The 19,837-nt window shown below is 43.2% G+C and overlaps 1 long non-coding RNA gene across 1 annotated transcript; it reads right to left on the minus strand.

Annotated features, from left to right (window-relative positions):
• Positions 1 to 15,298: 15,298 nt before the first annotated feature.
• On the minus strand, positions 15,299 to 18,247 carry LOC123122328 (uncharacterized). The gene is made up of 2 exons (XR_006460166.1): positions 17,202 to 18,247; positions 15,299 to 16,928 (listed from the first exon to the last, which is right to left on the minus strand). It is a non-coding gene; the product is annotated as an uncharacterized lncRNA (long non-coding RNA).
• Positions 18,248 to 19,837: the final 1,590 nt, after the last annotated feature.

The following is a 19,837-nucleotide window of genomic DNA, read 5'->3' on the forward strand; positions in this document are numbered from 1 at the left end:
CTTCCGTCGACGAAAAAACAAAAAGAAATCAATTCACACCACACAAGAGAGTCTAGTCCCGTGTACTGTACCAAATCAATTCACACTACAAATGCCATTCAAAACTTTGAATTCATGTTATGTTCAATTAAAATATTTCGATACGTGTATAATGCATGTAACCTGCTACTCAAATGAATGTTTTAGTGCATTCCAAATGTATATACTACCGCTTTAATATGAACTAAATTTGAATTCGTTTCTTTATTTGAATAAGATCTACAATCATGATTGTTGTGAAGTCGAACCATTTGAATTCGTTTCTCTATTTTAATAAGATCTACAATAATCATTATTGTCAAGTTAAACCATTATTTGTGTATTATCTTCATAGCACACCATATGATTACTGTCGAGTTAGATTTGAACTATGTGTACTATATGAACTCGAACTCGATTTTTTGAATCCACTTTATGTTGATTTCAAATCAAAGTACATTTCAAGCTCTAGCTACATCTTCATAATCTAAACCATGTCTCATATGTATAATGTGTTTATCACATAATGTCTGGTGCCCCGCCCCCTACGCCTGCAAGTATTTAGATGTGAGTTGCAAACGCCACATATTACCACAAATTCAAATAAAATGTGAGATTGTTCGATATATAGTATTGTTTAGATTGTTCGGTATTTAGTTGTAAGCTGCAGATGCCACACATTATCACAAATTCAAATAAAATGTGAGATTGTTCGATGTATAGTATTTTTTAGATTGTTCGATATTTAGCTGTGAGTTGCAAACACCATGCATTATCACATTATGGTATAACATGTGCAAAACCACAACACGCGTATCATCGCTATATTCATGCATGCATATGTTTATAACACTATGATCTCCTATTCAAATATATGAATCCACTTTCATATCAAATTATGATCTTTGTTAGTCTCTTACACCCACACAATCCTCTAAACTTTGTAGCTAGCACTAACTTTCTCTCGTGCATGCACATGCCCTCCTCCCCCTCCCCCTCCCTCAACATTCTATCATCGCGCACATTCATTTTTTTCTTCAGGTCGTTCTCCCACAGTCTCCACAACTCCTTTCCGACACACACCGATCGATAAACCTCTCCAGCGATGTCCGCCTACAACATACGCACGCACCTTCCATCTCCTCCTTTCTGTGTCCATGCCTCGTGTCTCTCATACGGTCCCACACACGTGTAAACTCTCGCCCCTCTTTTCATGGATCTCACAATCGCACACTCCTCCCCCTTTCTAGCTAGCAGCTAGGCCTCTCGCACCACCTCCTAGCTCCATTCTCTCTGTCTATCCGTCTCGCTGGGCCTTATTTGCCTCTAACAAATGGATGTACACCGACCGATCTCCCACTATATGATACGTCTCCAACGTATCTATAATTTTTGTTTGTTCCATGCTATTATATTACCCCTTTTGGATGTTTATGAGCTTTATTTTACACATTTATATCATTTTTGGGACTAACCTACTAACCGGAGGCCCAACACCTATTGCTATTTTTTTTGCCTATTTCAGTATTTCAAAGAAAAGGAATATCAAATGGAGTCCAAACGGAATGAAACCTTCGGGAGCGTGATTTTTGGAACGAACGTGATCCAGAGGACTTGGAGTGCAAGTTAAGAAGTAGACGAGGCGGCCACGAGAGGGTAGGCACCCCCCCTATAGGGCGCGCCCCCCATCTCGTGGGCCCCTCGAGCGGCCACCGACGTACTTCTTCCTCCTATATAAGCCTACGTACCCCGAAAACATCAAGGGAGCCAACAAAACACAATTTCCACAACCGTAACCTTCTATATCCGTGAGATCCCATCTGCCGGAGGGGGAATCGACCATGGAGGGCATCTACATCAACACCATAGCCCCTCCGATGAGTTGTGAGTAGTTTACCACAGACCTTCGGGTTCATAGTTATTAGCTAGATGACTTCTTCTCTCTTTTTGGATCTCAATACAATGTTCTCCCCCCTCTCTTGTGGAGATCTATTCGATGTAAACTCTTTTTGCGGTGTGTTTGTCGAGATCCGATGAATTGTGGGTTTATGACCATGTTTATCTATGAGAAATATTTGAATCTCCTCTGAATTCTTTTATGTATGATTGAGTTATCTTTGCAAGTCTCTTCGAATTATCAGTTTGGTTTGGCCTACTAGATTGATCTTTCTTTCCATGGGAGAAGTGCTTAGCTTTGGGTTCAATCTCGCGGTGTCCTTACCCAGTGACAGTAGGGGTTGCAAGGCACGTATTGTATTGTTGCCATCGAGGATAAAAAGATGGGGTTTATATCATATTGCATGAGTTTATCCCTCTACATCATGTCATCTTGCTTAATGCGTTACTCTGTTCTTATGAACTTAATACTCTAGATGCAGGTAGTAGTCGGTCGATGTGTGGATTAATAGTAGTAGATTCAGGCAGGAGTCACTTGTTGCGGACATGATGCCTATATACACGATCATGACTAGATAATCTCATAATTATTCGCTTTTCTATAAATTGCTCGACAGTAATTTGTTCACCCACCGTAATACTTATGCTATCTTGAGAGAAGCCACTAGTGAAACCTATGGCCCCCGGGTTTATCTCTTATCATATTTGCTTCCAATCTACTTTTATTTGCATCTTTACTTTTTGCATCTATATTATAAAATACCAAAAATATATTTATCTTATCATACTATCTCTATTAGATCTCACTTTCGCAAGTGGTCGTGAAGGGATTGACAACCCCTTTATTGCGTTGGTTGCGAGTTCTTTGTTTGTTTGTGTAGGTGCGTGGGACTTTTGAGGAGCCTCCTACTGGATTGATACCTTGGTTCTCAAAAACTGAGGGAAATACTTACGCTACTATTACTGCATCACCCTTTCCTCTTCAAGGAAAACCAACGCAAGCTCAAGACGTAGCAAGAAGGATTTCTGGCGCCGTTGCCGGGAAGGTCTTCGCTCAAGTCAAGACATACCAAGTACCCATCACAAACTCATCTCCCTCGCATTTACATTATTTGCCATTTGCCTCTTGTTTTCCTCTCCCCCACTTCACCCTTGTCGTTTTATTCACCCTCTCTTTCCCAATCTCATCCTCTCTTTTTCGCTTGCCTTTTTCTGTTTGCTTGTATGTTGGATTACTTGTTGCCATGGCGCAAGATAATACCAAATTGTGTGATTTCTCGAATACCAATAACAATGATTTCCTTAGTACTCCGATTGCTTCTCTTAATGATGTTGAGTCTTGTGAAATCAATACTGCTTTGCTGAGTCTTGTTATGAAAGATCAATCCGCCGGCCTTCCTAGTGAAGATGCTGCTACTCATCTAAACAACTTTGTTGATTTGTGTGATATGCAAAAGAAGAAAGATACGGATAACAATATTGTTAAATTGAAGTTATTTCCATTTTCACTTAGAGGTCGTGCTAAAGTTTGGTTTTCGCCTTTGCCTAAAAATAGTATTGATTCTTGGAACAAGTGCAAAGATGCTTTTATCTCTAATTATTTTCCTCCCGCTAAGATTATCACTCTTAGGAACGATATTATGAATTTTAAACAACTTGATCATGAGCATGTTGCCCAATCTTGGGAAAGAATGAAATTGATTATTCGCAATTGCCCTACTCATGGTTTGAATTTATGGATGATCATACAAAAATTTTATGCTGGTTTGAACTTTGCTTCTAGAAATCTCTTAGATTCGGCCGTGGGAGGCACGTTTATGGAAATCATGTTAGGAGATGCTACAAAACTTCTAGATAATATTATGGCTAATTATTCTCAATGGCACACCGAAAGATCTTCTAGTAAAAAAGTGCATGCTATAGAAGAAATCAATGTTTTGAGTGGAAAGATGGATGAACTTATGAAATTGTTTGCTACTAAAAATACTCCTCTTGATCCCAATGATATGCCTTTGTCTACTTTGATTGAGAATAATAATGAATATATGGATGTGAATTTTGTTGGTAGGAATAGTTTCGGAGACAATGCTTATAGAGGAAACTTTAATGCTAGACCGTTCCCTAGTAGTTCCTCTAATAATTATGGAAATTCCTACAATAATTCTTCTGGTAATTTTTATAAGATGCCCTCTGATTTTGAGAATAGTGTGAAAGAATTTATGATTTCTCAAAAGAATTTTAATGCTTTGCTTGAAGAAAAATTGCTCAAATTTGATGATTTGGCTAGGAACGTTGATAGACTTTTGCTTGATGTTGATTCTCTTAAACTTAGATCTTCTTCTCCTAAGCATGATATCAATGAGTCTGTCAAAGCAATGAGAATTTCCATTGATGAGTGCAAGGAAAGAACCGCTAGATTGCGTGCAAAGAAAGATTGCTTTATAAAAGCGTGTTTTTCTAGTTTCCATGAAAATAATGATGAAGATCTTAAAGTTATTGATGCGGCTCCTATTAGATCTTTGTTTTGCAATATGAATCTTGATAATTATGGGACTGATGATGAGTCAACTTTACCTAGAAGACGTCCCAAGAATTCGGAATTTTTAGATCTTGATGCTAAATTTGGTAAAAGTGGGATTGGAGAGGTCATGACTTTAAATAGCATTGAACCAACTACCTCGGATTTCAAGGAATTTGATTATGATAATTGCTCTTTAGAAGGTTGTATTTCCTTGTTGCAATCCGTTGTTAATTCTCCTCATGCTTATAGTCAAAATAGAGCTTTTACCAAACATATCATTAATGCCTTGATGCAATCTTATGATGAAAAACTTAATTTGGAAGTTTCTATACCTAGAAAACTTAATGATGAGTGGGAACCTACTATAAATATTAGAATTAAAGATCATAGGTGTTTTGCTTTGTATGATTTGGGTGCTAGTGTTTCCACGATTCTGAAAATTTTATGTGATATTCTAGGTTTCCATGATCTTGATGATTGCTCTTTAAATTTGCACATTGCGGATTCCACCATTAAAAAGCCAATGGGAAAGATCAATGATGTTCTCATTGTTGCAAATAGAAATTTGGTGCCCGTAGATTTTATCGTTCTTGATATAGATTGCACTCTTTCATGCCCTATTATTCTTGGTAGACCTTTTCTTAGAACGATTGGTGCGATTATTGATACTAGTCGCCAACCCGTGCATTCGCATGGGCTAGTATAAAATATTGAAGATCTTCATAAATATGCCTTTGAAGTATGGAGGTATACTCGATTCTTTAGGGCACATTTCCTTCAACGGATACTTGATTGTAACTATTTGTTAATATCTCTCTAGTGTGTTCTAATTTTTTAATCTTCTAGTTGTTTTTGTAATCATTAGTCACCAATGGTAATCACTTCCTCTACGCCAATTGACTTGTTTGACTATTTGGGATTGCCCCCTATCACATATCACATCGGAATGTGTAGTTATTTTGATATACTCCCTCCTTTCCTAAATATAAGTCTTTTTTAAAGATTCCACTACACAACAATGGAAATTCCTTTAATTCATTTATACGTCAATTGAGTATTGTTTAATTTGTTCTTGTCCTTTCTCTTAACTAAGCAACAATGGAAATTCATTTATTTGTATTTCTAAAGTACGTGTATATACACAGTGTGAAGATTATATCTAACATATGTTACATAAAAATGATTATATTAATACATCAAGGAGCTAATGAATTTTTCACATATATAAATTCTTTTTTTTTGCGGGTAACATATATAAATTCATGAATCATCCACCCATGCAAGATAAACGCATTTTGTATTCAAGCAGGCAAATGAATAGACCATAGTGTTGATTTATCGTACTTCTACCTTGCACTGGGTTGGCCGCTGGATGGTGGGTCATCAACATTCCATCCTATCTCCCTTCCAAATAAAACTAAGCTCAAGGATAATATAGTAGCAGAGTAGGCCATACTGCAGGAATTAAGGTAGTTACTGAAGGAGTTCAATTTGGTAAGAACATACAGCAGCATGGGCACGCCATGAACAGGAAGCTAGTGACATGATGAGTGATATACTTGAGGACTTTTGTGCATTAGCACATAATAATTATACACGTTGGAACCGGTTGCCACTTAGATTGAGATACAGTATATTTTTTCTTGGCTTCCATCAAGTCATTTTCCATGTGTACTCTGGAACATCACTTAACCGTTTATGCCAGGAGCATACTCCGCCAACTAAGCATGTGTCGTTGAGAGAAACCACTGTTCTTATCATCTGGGCTATAATGTTTATTTTTGTTTTTTGTTTTTCTGTACATGAACCATAAAGAAAATAAGCTCATGAAGGGAAGGCTGACTCATTACTTTCTAGATTATATTGGAGTATGGAATTTTTAATACTATGTTTCTGTGTCAATCCATGTCTTATGTTTTCAGTCGGTCGTAACCAGCATGTAAACCTTCCATAGCGCCTCTTTCTCTGTTCTGCGATGGCATCCAAGTGGTTTCTTAAGTAGCATTATCATCGGGTAAGAATAGTCCACAAGACGCCCAGTCTCTATTTTGTTTTGAGTAGTGAAGCTACAACTACTTTTTGTTTTTAGTGTGAAAACTCCAAATTTTCCACATTGTTAGCTAGATTCTCAAACGATTTTGAAGACCTTTAGTCTCTATTTTGTACGCCCATGGAGATGTTTGCTAAGTACAGTTGCATCACAAAATCTAGTACCCATGCCTCTTTCTATTTGTAAGACTGAACTCAGCAACCTCTTTGTCAGTTATTACAACATCACCGATTGATTAGTTTAACAAATTCTAATAGCTTTCTTACCCTGTTTGTACAGAAGTACCATCTCATGATAAGTGTGTCACCGTTCTGATTTATGCCATTGTTTAACCTCCTTAATTCTTTTTTTGAAAGGAGGCAAAAGATTTGCCTCATATATTAATTAAGAGAGAAGAAAGAGTTTGAGGGATTACAACACCGCCTTACAAAGGGACTACTCTCCCGGCATGATTGAACTCAACTTCTTAGCACCGGCGGCGACCCAAAGTGCCGCCTCCTCTTTGATGAGGGCTAGAATTACAAATGGCGGGGCACTTTTGTGGCGAAACACCCTCGCATTATGTTCGTTCCAGATGGCCCAAGAGGTGAGCAATGTGAGGGAGGCCACCGCCTTCCTGTTGGGGACGGAGTAGTCAGAGAGCGCGATCCACCACTCCTTGGCGGATTCGAAGTGCTGCCAGCTTGCGGTATCAATGCTTTCAATCTACAGCCACCCCTTGATCATGTTCCATACCCGGATGGTGAACCGACATCGGAAAAGAAGGTGATCCACTGTTTCCTGCTCACGCCTACAGAGGGGGCAAAGGCCACAGTTTGACCATCCACGTTTGGCCAATCGGTCAGCGGTCCACACTCTGTTTTGGGCGGTCAACCAAGCGAAGAACTTCACTTTGGGAGGGGCCCGAACTTTCCAAATAACATGCTCCAGAGGCGAGCGGATCATGCCATGAAATTGCGCCTTGTAGGCAGAAGCCGCGGTGTAGAGTCCACTGTCAGTATGCTTCCACACAATCTCATCCTCCGCGTCGTGTTGCAGTTGGAAGCCTTGAATGCTAGACCAGAGCAGGAGGAATTGGCTGAAATGGTGAATCGAGAAATTGTGTGACGGCTTTATTTTGGATATCCACGTATTGTCCAAGAGTATTAGACTAAGTATATATTAGATATACGTGTTGTAACATAACCTGTATTTATACGGTTCTCTCTTATAAATATATGACAGCCGTACCCACCAAGGGTATCAAGCATTGTTCCAAACCCTATTTTGTCTAACATGGTATCAGACGACGCGTTCGATCCGCGCCGTGCTTTCGCCTCCTCTGTCGCCGCCGCGTCGGCCTCCGCCGCCATGCCGCCTCCGTCAACCCTGGCGACGGAATCGCCTTTCATGGCCTCCATGCCGCTCGCCTGGGCCCGTCCGGCTGCATCGGGCTCGCGTCCACCAGCGCCCCGATCGCCCGCGATGCATCCATCGCTCGCCCATGATGCATCTCTGGAGCCAAACTCCTACGTTGCCTCCGCACAACTACCCCGTGATGGATTGAACTCCCGTGTGCAGCCCCATGATGTATTAATCTCCCGTGATGCGTCTCTGCCGCAGAATTTCTACAACACGTCTGCGTCGCTGCCCTACGGCGGGACTCCGTCTCATGATCTGCCGCCGGCTTTAGGCCCCCATGGTGCCCCCATCCAGGTGCCCTACGGGGGGCCGTATCCCGCGCCGTACGTTGCGTCATCGCCGGTGCAGTATGCTCCGTCCTCCGCAGTGTCCTACGAGGCGCCGTATGGCACGCCCTACGCCGCCCCTGCGTCGTACATCGCGTCGCCCCTGCAGCCCTACGGCGTATCTCCCACGGCGCCCTACGGTCATCACCAACACTACCGTGTGCCTCCGTCGACCGATGCGCTGATTCCATACAGTGCTCCTCCGATGTACGACTCGCAGCTCTCCGCACCGGTGGCTGAACCAGGACCGTTCCACTTCGCTCATCTGGTAACGGTGAAGCTCTCTGCCGACAACTACCTCCTGTGGCGCGCTCAGGTGTTGCCGCTGATGCGTAGTCACTACCTTGAGGGGTATGTCGACGGTACGCTGTCGTGTCCCCCGGCCATGGTTCCGGTGCCCTCGGCCGCTGGTGGCTTCGTCATGGTGTCCAACCCTGCTCAACGTCGGTGGATCGCTGAGGATCAAGCTATTCTGGGTGCCATTCAGTCCTCGCTCACTCCCTCCGTGGTCGGCATGGTGTTCTTTGCCGCGACGTCGAGGGACGCATGGGCCACGCTCGACTCCAGCTTCTCCTCGCAGTCGCTGGCCCGTTCCTCTGCCATTCGCAACCAGCTGGGTGAGGTCAAGAAAAATGATCTCTCCGTCACAGCCTTCTTCAACAAGGTCAAAAGTTTGACTGATACACTGTCGTCTATTGGGAAGCCTCTTCGTGACGAGGAGTTTACTTCGTTCATTCTCAATGGGCTTGATGAGGACTATGATTCTCTTGTTGAAAATATCAATGGACGTGACACGCCGATGCCGCCTCGCGATCTCTATGCACGCCTCCTCAACACCGAACAGAGGCTCGCTGCTCGCCGCTAAGTTGGCGTCTACACGGAGGGTCCTTCTGCGAACGCTGCTCTCCGCGGGGGCGCCCGCGATGCCAAGCAGAAAGCGCCGCCGACCTCGAGCAACCAACCCCGTCCGCCCGCTCCACCTCAGACGGCTGGCCGCAAGCGGCTCCACTGCGAGGCATGTGGTGGTGGGGTTGAGTGTCAACTCTGCGGCATTGAGGGGCACTTGGCGTCTCGCTGCCATCGTCGCTTTAAACGAGATTTTCTTGGCATTGGAAACAATGGGAAGGGCAATGAGAAGCAAGCTGCTCTCGCTACACCGGATCCCGGGTTCACTCCTTCATACTCGGTGGATCCTGCCTGGTACATGGACACGGGCGCTACGGACCATTTGACGAGCCAGCTTGACAAGCTGGCCACTCGCCAGCCCTACACCGGTCACGATCAGGTCCGCACGGCCAATGGATCAGGTATGCCCATCTCACATGTTGGTCAGGCATCTCTCCTTTCACGTACCACTAAAACCTTGCGTCTGCTTGATGTCCTTCGTGTTCCTTCAGTCACACGTAGTTTACTCTCGCTTCCTAAATTAACTCGTGACAACAATGTGTTTGTTGAGTTTCACCCTTTCCATTTTTTTGTTAAGGACCGGGACACGAGGGATGTTCTTCTTAGTGGTCGAGCTCGCGACGGCTTATATGCGCTTGATGTGCCACGAGTCTCTCAAGTTTTCAGTGGTGTTCGGGTGTCATCATCGCAGTGGCACTCTCGCCTTGGCCACCCTGCTACTCCCATTGTGCGCCATGTGCTTCATCGTCATCGTCTTCCTGTTGAGTCGAGTAATAAGGAGTTTCTAGTGTGTGATGCCTGTCAACAAGGCAAGAGTCATCAGTTTCCTTTTTCTGTATCAAGTCGTGTTGTCACAGCTCCTCTTGAACTTGTGTTTTCAGACGTGTGGGGCTATGCCCAAACTTCTGTTAGTGGTCACAACTATTATGTCAGTTTCATCGATGCTTTCAGTCGCTTTACTTGGATTTATCTTATTAAGCGCAAATCTGATGTGTTTCATGTCTTTATGCAATTTCAAGCACATGTTGAACGATTGCTTAAGCACAAAATTATCCATGTTCAGTCAGACTGGGGGGGTGAGTATTGTAACCTTAACACCTTCTTTCAGAAGCTTGGCATCTCACACCATGTGTCTTGTCCTCATACACATCAGCAGAACGGTGCAGCTGAGCGCAAGCACCGTCACATAGTTGAAACTGGCCTGACACTTCTTGCACATGCCTCTGTCCCGTTTCGGTTCTGGAGCGATGCTTTTGTTACTGCCTGTTTTTTGATAAACAGGATTCCCACACGACGTCTTCACATGAAGTCTCCGCTAGAAGTGTTGCTTAATGAAACTCCAGATTACTCCCTACTCAAAGTGTTCGGCTGTGCGTGTTGGCCGCATCTTCGTCCGTACAATAAGCATAAACTTGAGTATCGATACAAACAATTTGTGTTTCTTGGATACAGTCCTCTCCACAAAGGTTACAAGTGTCTTCACATTCCGACAAATCGTGTTTACATTTCTCGTGATGTTGTGTTCGATGAGACTGTCTTCCTATTTTCCACACTCACATCACCAACTGATACTCTCGTCACCGAGTTGCACTCTTTTCCAGTTTTGCCTGATCAATTTGTGGATGCTGCATATTCTCCTCTGTTGTTGCCTAACCATGGTGCAGGGACTGGACGAGGCGCTCGACTTAGGCTTCTGGATGATGATATGGCCACAACTGCGCCAGCTGCTGCTACGCCGGGCGAGGCGCTTGACGAGGCTGCCCCGGCCACTACTCCGCCTGACCCCGACGTTGATCACGCGTGCATGCCCCATGCACGTGGATCCGACGGGGTGCCCGAGTCGTCTTGGCCAGCGGCTTCGCTGTCGCCTGGGCCGGCCGAACCTGCGGAGTTGTCTGCCGGGCCGGCTAGACCCGCGGCGCTATCCCCTGGGCCGGCGGCCTCGCAGGTCACCGAGTCTTCGTCGCCTGGTCCGTCGACGCCGGTCACGCCCGGTCTGTCTTCGCCGACCCTGACCGTGCCACCGGACTCGCCCGCCGGCACGTCCTCCTCGCCGCTGATGGACAGTGGCTCCTCTGGTGTGGCAGCTCCAGCGCCATCTCCGCATGTCGTCCTGCGTCCCCATACTCGCAGCAAAAGTGGCATCTTCCAACCGAAGAAGCGCACTGACGGCACTATCGCGTGGCTTGTGGCTTGTGTGGCGCATGCTGAGGCTGTCCCTACGACTGAACCACGACATTTTCGAGCAGCGCTTGGCATCCCACATTGGCGTGCTGCGATGGAGCAGGAGATTCATGCTCTTCAAAGAAACAACACTTGGCGTCTTGTTCCACCTCCATCTGGTGTCAATATCATTGACTCTAAATGGGTATTCAAGGTGAAGAAACATGCTGATGGCTCCATTGAGAGGTACAAGGCACGCCTGGTTGCCAAGGGATTCAAACAACGGTACGGCATTGATTACGAAGACACATTCAGTCCTGTTATTAAACCAACTACTATTCGTGTTCTTCTCTCTTTGGTTGTTACTCGTGGATGGTCGCTTCGACAGCTTGACGTTCAGAATGCCTTTCTCCATGGAGTTCTAGAAGAAGAGGTTTATATGCGTCAGCCGCCAGGTTTTGTTGATCCGGCTCAGCCACATCATTTGTGTCGCCTTGTCAAAGCTCTCTATGGTTTGAAGCAGGCCCCGCGTGCGTGACATGCCCGTCTTGGCGCTGCTCTTCGTGCACATGGGTTTGTTCCTTCTACAGCAGACACGTCTCTGTTTATTCTTCAGCGACCTAAGGTGACTATGTACATTCTGGTCTATGTTGATGACATCATCCTTGTCAGTTCGTCTGCTTCTGCTACGGATCGGCTTGTGTCTTCTCTTGGTGCTAAGTTTGCTGTTAAAGATCTTGGGAGACTGCATTATTTTCTGGGCCTCGAGGTTCTTCATTCTGATAGTGGCTTGACTCTTACTCAGAAGAAGTACTCTCAGGATCTTCTGCGTCGTGCAGGTATGTTGCAGTGCAAGTCTGCTACGACTCCCATGTCTGCCACAGACAAACTGACAGCTCTTGCTTGTGACTTGCTCTCTCCTGAGGATGCCACTGAGTACCGCAACATTGTGGGTGGACTGCAGTACTTGCTCATTACTCAACCAAACATATCATTTGCAGTTAACCGTGTGTGCCAGTATCTTCATGCACCACGTGATTCTCACTGGTCAGCTGTTAAGCGTATCTTACGCTATGTTCGTCACACTGGTTCATATGGTCTCCATCTTCAGCCAGCACGTTCTAGACTGATCTCAGCATTTTCTGATGCCGATTAGGCTGGTAGTCCTGATGATCGGCGATCCACGGGGGGACATGCTGTGTTCTTTGGGCCTAACTTGATCGCCTGGCAAGCTCGCAAGCAAGCTACGGTGTCTCGGGGTAGTACCGAAGCTGAGTACAAAGCTGTTGCTAATGCCACAGCTGAGATCATGTGGGTGCAGTCGTTGCTTCGAGAGTTGAAGGTCTCCCCAACTCAGCCGCCTGTTCTTTGGTGTGATAACATCGGTGCCACATACCTTTCATCCAATCCAGTATTTCATGCCCGAACGAAGCACATCGAAGTCGACTATCATTTTGTGAGGGAACGTGTTGCTCAGAAGCTCCTTCAGATTAAGTTTGTTTCTTCTAAGGATCAGATTGCTGATATTTTCACTAAACCCTTGCCCTTGCCTTCTTTTGAAGGATGTCGTCGCAATCTTAACCTTTTGAGTGTTTCAGGACATAGTTAAGATTGAGGGAGGGTGTTAGACTAAGTATATATTAGATATACGTGTTGTAACATAACCTGTATTTGTACGGTTTCCTCTTATAAATATATGACAGCCGTACCCACCAAGGGTATCGAGCATTGTTCCAAACCCTATTTTGTCTAACAAATAGAGCCTCTCTGATTTTCCAATTCTTCCTTGTGGCAACACCATAAATGAGCGGAGCAATGTCTTTGGGCTTTCTCCCATGCACCCAAGGAGCATCCCAAAAAGGTGTGCGGGCACCATTGCCAACAGTGATGGTGGAGAAGGCGCAAAAAAGATCATAGTCCTTGTCATCGCACGGGTTCCCCAAACCGACCCACATCTTGGACGGCTCCTTCCACTCAAACCAAAGCCAACGCAGCCTTAGTGCCCTCGCAAATTTTTCCGTGTTGAGTACGCCAAGGCCCCCAAACTCGGAAGGCCTACACACGATATCCCAGTTCACCTTGCATTTTGCACCGGTTGCCTTATCCGATCCTGCCCAAAGGAAGGCCCTCTGAAGCTTTGTGAGCTGCCGTAGAGTGCCCGTCGGCACAATGAGTGGGGTGAGGAAGTAGACCGCCAAGGAGGAGAGCACGGACTTGACCAAGGCCCCCTCCCAATGGCGGTAATATTTTGGCCGTCCCAGACGCCTAGCTTTGCCGCCGCCTTGTCCAAGAGGAACTGGAAGTCCACTGTTTTGAGTTGCCAAACAGATAAGGGCAGGCCCAAGTATTTGATGGGGAAGGAAGCAGCCACAGTAGGTAAGCTTTGGGTGACGTGCGGCAGGTTGATGTTCCCGCATCGGATTGGGACGACCGAACTCTTCAGGAAGTTTGTGCACAGACCAATGACGTTCCCAAATAAGCGCAAGATGTTGAAGAGGTTGTCGACGTCGCTTTTGATTGGGGCCAAGAAGACAACAGCATCATCGGCGTAGAGGGAGGTGCGCAGCGCCACACCTTGGCCACGGATTTTGTGCAATAGCCCTTTCCGAGTGGCGACCTCAAGCAGCTTCTGGAGAGGGTCGATCGCGAGGACGAAGAGAAGCGGAGACAGAGGGCCGCCTTGCCGAAGGCCACAACCATGGACGATTGGCTCACCAGCAACCCCATTCAGCAGGATGCGCGAGGAGGAGGAGCATAGCAGGGCGGCGACCCAATTCCGAAAGATGCTAGGGCGGCGACCCAACCTCCTTAATTCTCATGCAGAAAGAATGTGCATGAAAGAGGCGAAGATAAATCATGTATGGTAATTCTAGCCAAAACATAATTCAAAAAGATACAATGAGATTAGGCAAGGTTTAACAATCTGAAATAGTTGTGGATAGGCCAGTGAGCCTCTGTAGTTTATAAGTAACAGTGGGTGGTCAGAGAAATTCTCGAAGTAATGTACACAACCAGGCTATCATTTTAGCTGTGACCAAATACAGTACACAGCCAGGCTATCAATTTACCTATGACCTTCCAGAAGTACTATGAAAGACATGTGGTTTACTTCTAACTCAGTCTGAAATATTCAAGCAACATAAACACGCGAGGAGTTTGGATCATATTACAAACAGTGGAAATCAAGAAATATAAATCTAGTATTTAGGACAAACAAAAAATCTAATAATAAAGAAAATTCAAATTACTTGCTAGTTCATAGCCCTGGGAACCTCCCCTTGGCGATCCCTCCGACCATCTGATGCCTTCGGCGTATCCTTCAAGCCCACGCCACGTCTTTTGAAACACTGATCCAACTATAGTTTGTCGCGCCGATGAAAACCATGGACTTGAGTGTGGTTTGAAGATGACTCTTATCGAGATTGCTTACATGAGAGAAGATAAGTTGCATATTGTGTTAAGAAAAGAGATGAGGAATATCAAGAACACTGCTTTATTTTTTACCAGCATAGAGAAACCATGGATTTTAACTTCGATTTGAAGAAAATAATAATGTAATTTGGTTGCAACAGAAAGATAAATTCAAAAAGCAAGAAAACTATCAGGAGGCAAATCAATTCCTTACCTGTAGAAGTTAGGACTCGTGAGAAACTATCAATGACAAAAGAAACATAAGCGACCATATTGGAATTGGCAGTACCTAAACCCATTTAATGATTTGAGATAAAGATGTGTAAGTTTTCTCACAGAATTTTTTGTTCTATGCTAATGAAGATTCCAGATTACTATTTAATGAAGTAGATGTAGAGGCATGCGTGAATATTTTGCTGCACATAATGGGACTACATAAATCTACTATTTTTTAGAACAGATTTATCCTTATGTAGAAGCCCTTGCAAGAAACATGAAAATCACTGTGAGGGCATTCAGAAAGTGTACCTGAAAATTCTTTAGCATATTTTCTGTAAGTGGAAACTATGCTATCTGAATACTGTAACTGCAAAGGAAGGATCACACATATTATTAAAAAACAATGATAATATGGATTACATGGCTAGAAATGCAGGAAAATTTAATATGTATGTTTTGTATTAAAAAGATCATCTATGTAGATCTGTTTCCAAATACAACAAACAAACCATAAACAGAAACATGTGTAACTCAATAATCCATACATGAAGCTATTTTCTTGCACAACCAACAATACTTAAATCTGACAAATCTACCAACAAAATATTATACGCTATAAGATATGATTCTTATTCCTGGACAAAAGAAATGTTTGTTGTACATGCAGATAATCTGAAAGTTAGCACATATTGGAAGAAAAACGTACAATCTCGAAATCCTTTACATAGGAAAACGTCTATAAAGCTTCTATAAACATCAAAAAGATTTGGCTGACAGTGGTTGATTTCTATATGTACACAACTCTGCTAGTTGGCAGCAAATGCCACGCAGATTATCTCAGCTGGTTGGTTCTCCTTCACTCCCTATAATTCATAGTCTGGTAAGAGTTGTGACGTGAAAAATGTACAAAACCCAAAAAAAAATTGTCTTGATGAGACATTACGAATAAAGCGAAAATATTGGCGGCTCTCCGATGAGTTCATCAAGAAGGAGAAGAGAGGAGGGATTTAATGATATGTGGCCCGGCATGCCCAGCCGCTACATCACAATCTTGTAAAAACCTTCTAGTCATATGTGATATTCTGAATAGTGGATACTTAATAATCGTATATAATTATATGATAATCTAGCATATATGATAGTCATATATACATATGCAATAAAACTTCTTGATTCCAAAGTCAATTTTATATCTTGAGTTTCAAACACTGTCTAGGTTGTTATTGGATGTAAATCAATTATCTACGACTTATGTTTAAGCCTGAAATGATCCTATAAAAATCTTCTGCACATATTTCTCTCATCAACTGATGATGCGGACGATATCATTGCTGACATTTTTAAACAGTTCTAGCACTGTTGGAAACACATTCTTTCAAGGCACAATGAGCAATGCTAAGAGAAATAGAGAATACAATCAACCTAGTAATCTAAGGTCTACACAGTTTACATGAAGAAAGGCATCTTAATATATAGGTTTCTTACATTTGACATAGTAAACGCAAATTTATCATAGAAAACAAAATGAATCAAAAGGCTAATTCTGTGAAATTATATTTTAAAAATAACACAGAAGGAAACAACTAATTGAATTGTTTTCAATCATTTATATACATAATATCATTACCTTGCAACAAATTCTACTAAATCTGAAGTATTCCATTGCAATGTTTACAATAGTTCTCGAATCTGCAGTAAATTGTACTAATTCACACTATCTTTAATTATTTCAGTTCTTTGCATGTGGATGATATGTATGTCCTGCTATCTTTCCAATCCGTGATGAAAGCATAGTTACAAAAGGATGCTTAGTTACTTACCCAACAACTCGACTAATTCAGCTCAATTGAGCTCCGTGAAGAACACCTTGTGGTTACCCTTAGCAGATGTATAATATAATTGTCTAGCGTAGAAGGCGACGCGGCTGCCGGAGACATGCAGCTCACAGTTGTCGCCGCACCCACCACCTGCCTGCTGCCACCGTGTGTGTGCCTCTTGCTGTCTGCCCGCAGGAACCCTACAACACAACTTAATTAGAGTTGGCGATGTATCAAACACTTGCTGTTCTGTGAGGGCTCACGTTTGTTTGTAGGAACTTTTCTCAAACATCAAAATCGCTCAGCCTCATGTAAACATCAAAATGTGAGCTTCTTGTCCAGTATTAGACTTTTTAATGGAAAAACATTTGCTCTACATTACACACAACAGATACGCCGATTTATGTGATTTTGATGATGAATTTACTGTAGAACTGTTGAATAGAGCAGGGAATTTCAGAATATGGCGTTACCTGCCTGCGTAGAGGGAGTGTTGTTCATCCACTTCGCAGCCTCGCCGACGGTGACAACCGCTCAACCTGTTTCAAACTGTCTCCATCTTCCAACTGACCAACACTCAATTCTTATGAAAAATCATGGTGCTTGGTGAAACTGAGGGGATTTAAATATTGAGGAGCAAAGCATCCAGGGAGGCTGGGATTGGATCATGTGGTTGTTTAAGATGATGATTGTGCATTGATTTGAATTCTGGAACTGAAGAGATTCAATCCTTGGAAGAAGGGGATCAAGGAGAGGACAAATTAGATTGTGATCTATATTTTTTGAGAACTGCAGCCTCGAGGGATACGACTTTGGACATGGTGACAGAAGCGAGGAGTTGCTTCGCCTGAGCTCCTCCTCCCCTTGTGGCCTCTCTCCTCTGCAGCCGTCTAAGGCGCCGCCGCTTCCTGTGCGCCTCGCCGACTTCCCATCTGCTCGTCGCACCTCGGCTCTGCAGCCGTCCATGGCATCGCCGCCTCCTGTGTACGGTGTACCTCGTCGGCCATGGAGATTCTCCACATCCAGTAGAGCCTCCTTTAGTCGCCGCCTCTCGAGCTTCCTCGGCTGCACCACGACGTCTCCCCAACCACTGCCTCTGCGTCGCAGCACCAACAGCCCCGATCCAACCACCTCCCCTGCTCCACCTCACAAATGCTCTTGCGATGCAAACTTTTCTAAATCAAAGGAACACATGGAGATTGGATAGCAGCATGGATAGAAAGTTGAGATCTAGTAGCCCGGTAGTCTCTAGGGCATGGAGAAGCGGCAGAGAAATTGTGAGGTGGAGGAGGAAGATGGGCTAATTTCTGATTTAGTACTATGGGAATTGGCCAGAACTGGTCGAGGATTGCACGGATTAATCGCCGCCGTTATAATTTGATCACATCAGATAAACGATTCTTAATTTCTAATCACATCAAATGAACAGCTCTTATTTTCTAATTAACGTGAGAATTATTAGGGAGTCTGTAGTTAGTATAGGTATAGACAGATGAAGGAAGGGAATATTAGATTCCAATTTTCATTAAAGAAAGACATGGAGCACTTTCCAAGAAAGAAAGTCAGATTACCTTATGAATCTATCATGCGAGTTATTCCATCCGTTTTAAAATAGATGACTCAACTTTGTACTAAAGTTAGTACAAAATTGAGTCATCTATTTTGGAACGGAGAGAGTACTTATGAATTTAGTGCCAAAGATGGCATTACTTAGATTTATCTTCGCTTTTATGCCTAGCTAGGGGCATTAAACGATAGCGCTAGTTGGGAGGCAACCCAATTTTCTTTTTGTTTTTTGTTTTTGTTCCTGTTTAGTAATAAATCTTACATCTATCTTCTGTTTAGATGTGTTTTTATCTTTTAATTAGTGTTTGTACCAAGTAGAACCTATAGGATAACCTATGATGATAGTTGATTTGATTCTGCTGAAAAACAGAAACTTTGCGCGTACGAATTTAGTTTTGTTAAATCACATAAACGTGCTTTTGCGTTGATTCTTTTTGATACTGATCAATAGACAAATTTTTCATGACTTCCTATTTTGGTAGGATTTTTTAAGTTCCAGAAGTTTGCATTAGTTACAGATTGCTACAGACTATTCTATTTTTGACAAATTTTGTTTTTCGTGTGTTGTTTGCTTATTTTGATGCATCTATGGCTAGTAAATAGTTTATAAACTATAGAGAAATTGGAATACAGTAGGTTTAACACCAAAATAAATAAAGAATGAGTTCGTTATAGTACCTTATGCGGTGGTTTTGTTTTCTTTCACTAACGGTGCTTATAAGATTTCCTGTTGAGTTTTGTGTTGTGAAGTTTTTAAGTTTTGGTTAAAGCTTTTATGGACTATGGAATAAGGAGTGGCAAGAGCCTAAGCTTGGGGATGCCCAGGAAGGCATCCCCTCTTTCGTCTTCGTTCATTGGTAACTTTACTTAGAGTTATATTTTTATTCGCCACATGATATGTGTTTTGCTTGAAGCGTCGTGTATTATATTAGTCTTTGCTTTTTAGTTTGCCACAATCATCCTTACTGTACACACCTTTTGAGAGAAGCCCACTTAATTAGAATTTGCTAGAATACTCTATGTGCTTCACTTATATCTTTTGAGCTTGATAGTTTTTGCTCTAGTGCTTCACTTATATCTTTTAGAGCACGGCGGTAGATTAATTTTGAAGAAATTGCTAGTCTCTCCTGCTTCACTTATATCTTTTTGAGAGTATTTTAGAACAACATGGGATTTGCTATGGTTACAAATTTGGTCCTAGAATGATGAGCATCCAAGTTGGGTATATAAAAAACTATCATAGAAAGTGAATTGGATGATATGATTAATTTGATGCTTGATAATTTTTTGAGATATGGAGGTAGTGATATTAGAGTCATGCTAGTTGAGGTGATTATGAAAAATACTTGTGTTGAGGTTTGTGATTCCCGTAGCATGCACGTATGGTGAACCGCTTTGTGATTAAGTTGGAGCACAATTTTATTTATTGAGTGTCTTCCTTATGAGTGGCGGTCGGGGACGAGCGATGGTCTTTTCCTACCAATCTATCCCCCTAGGAGCATGCGCGTAGTGCTTTTGTTTTTGATGACTTCTAGATTTTTGC

The sequence above is a fragment of the Triticum aestivum genome, chromosome 1B (genome assembly GCF_018294505.1).
Source record: "Triticum aestivum cultivar Chinese Spring chromosome 1B, IWGSC CS RefSeq v2.1, whole genome shotgun sequence".
NCBI lineage: Eukaryota > Viridiplantae > Streptophyta > Magnoliopsida > Poales > Poaceae > Triticum > Triticum aestivum.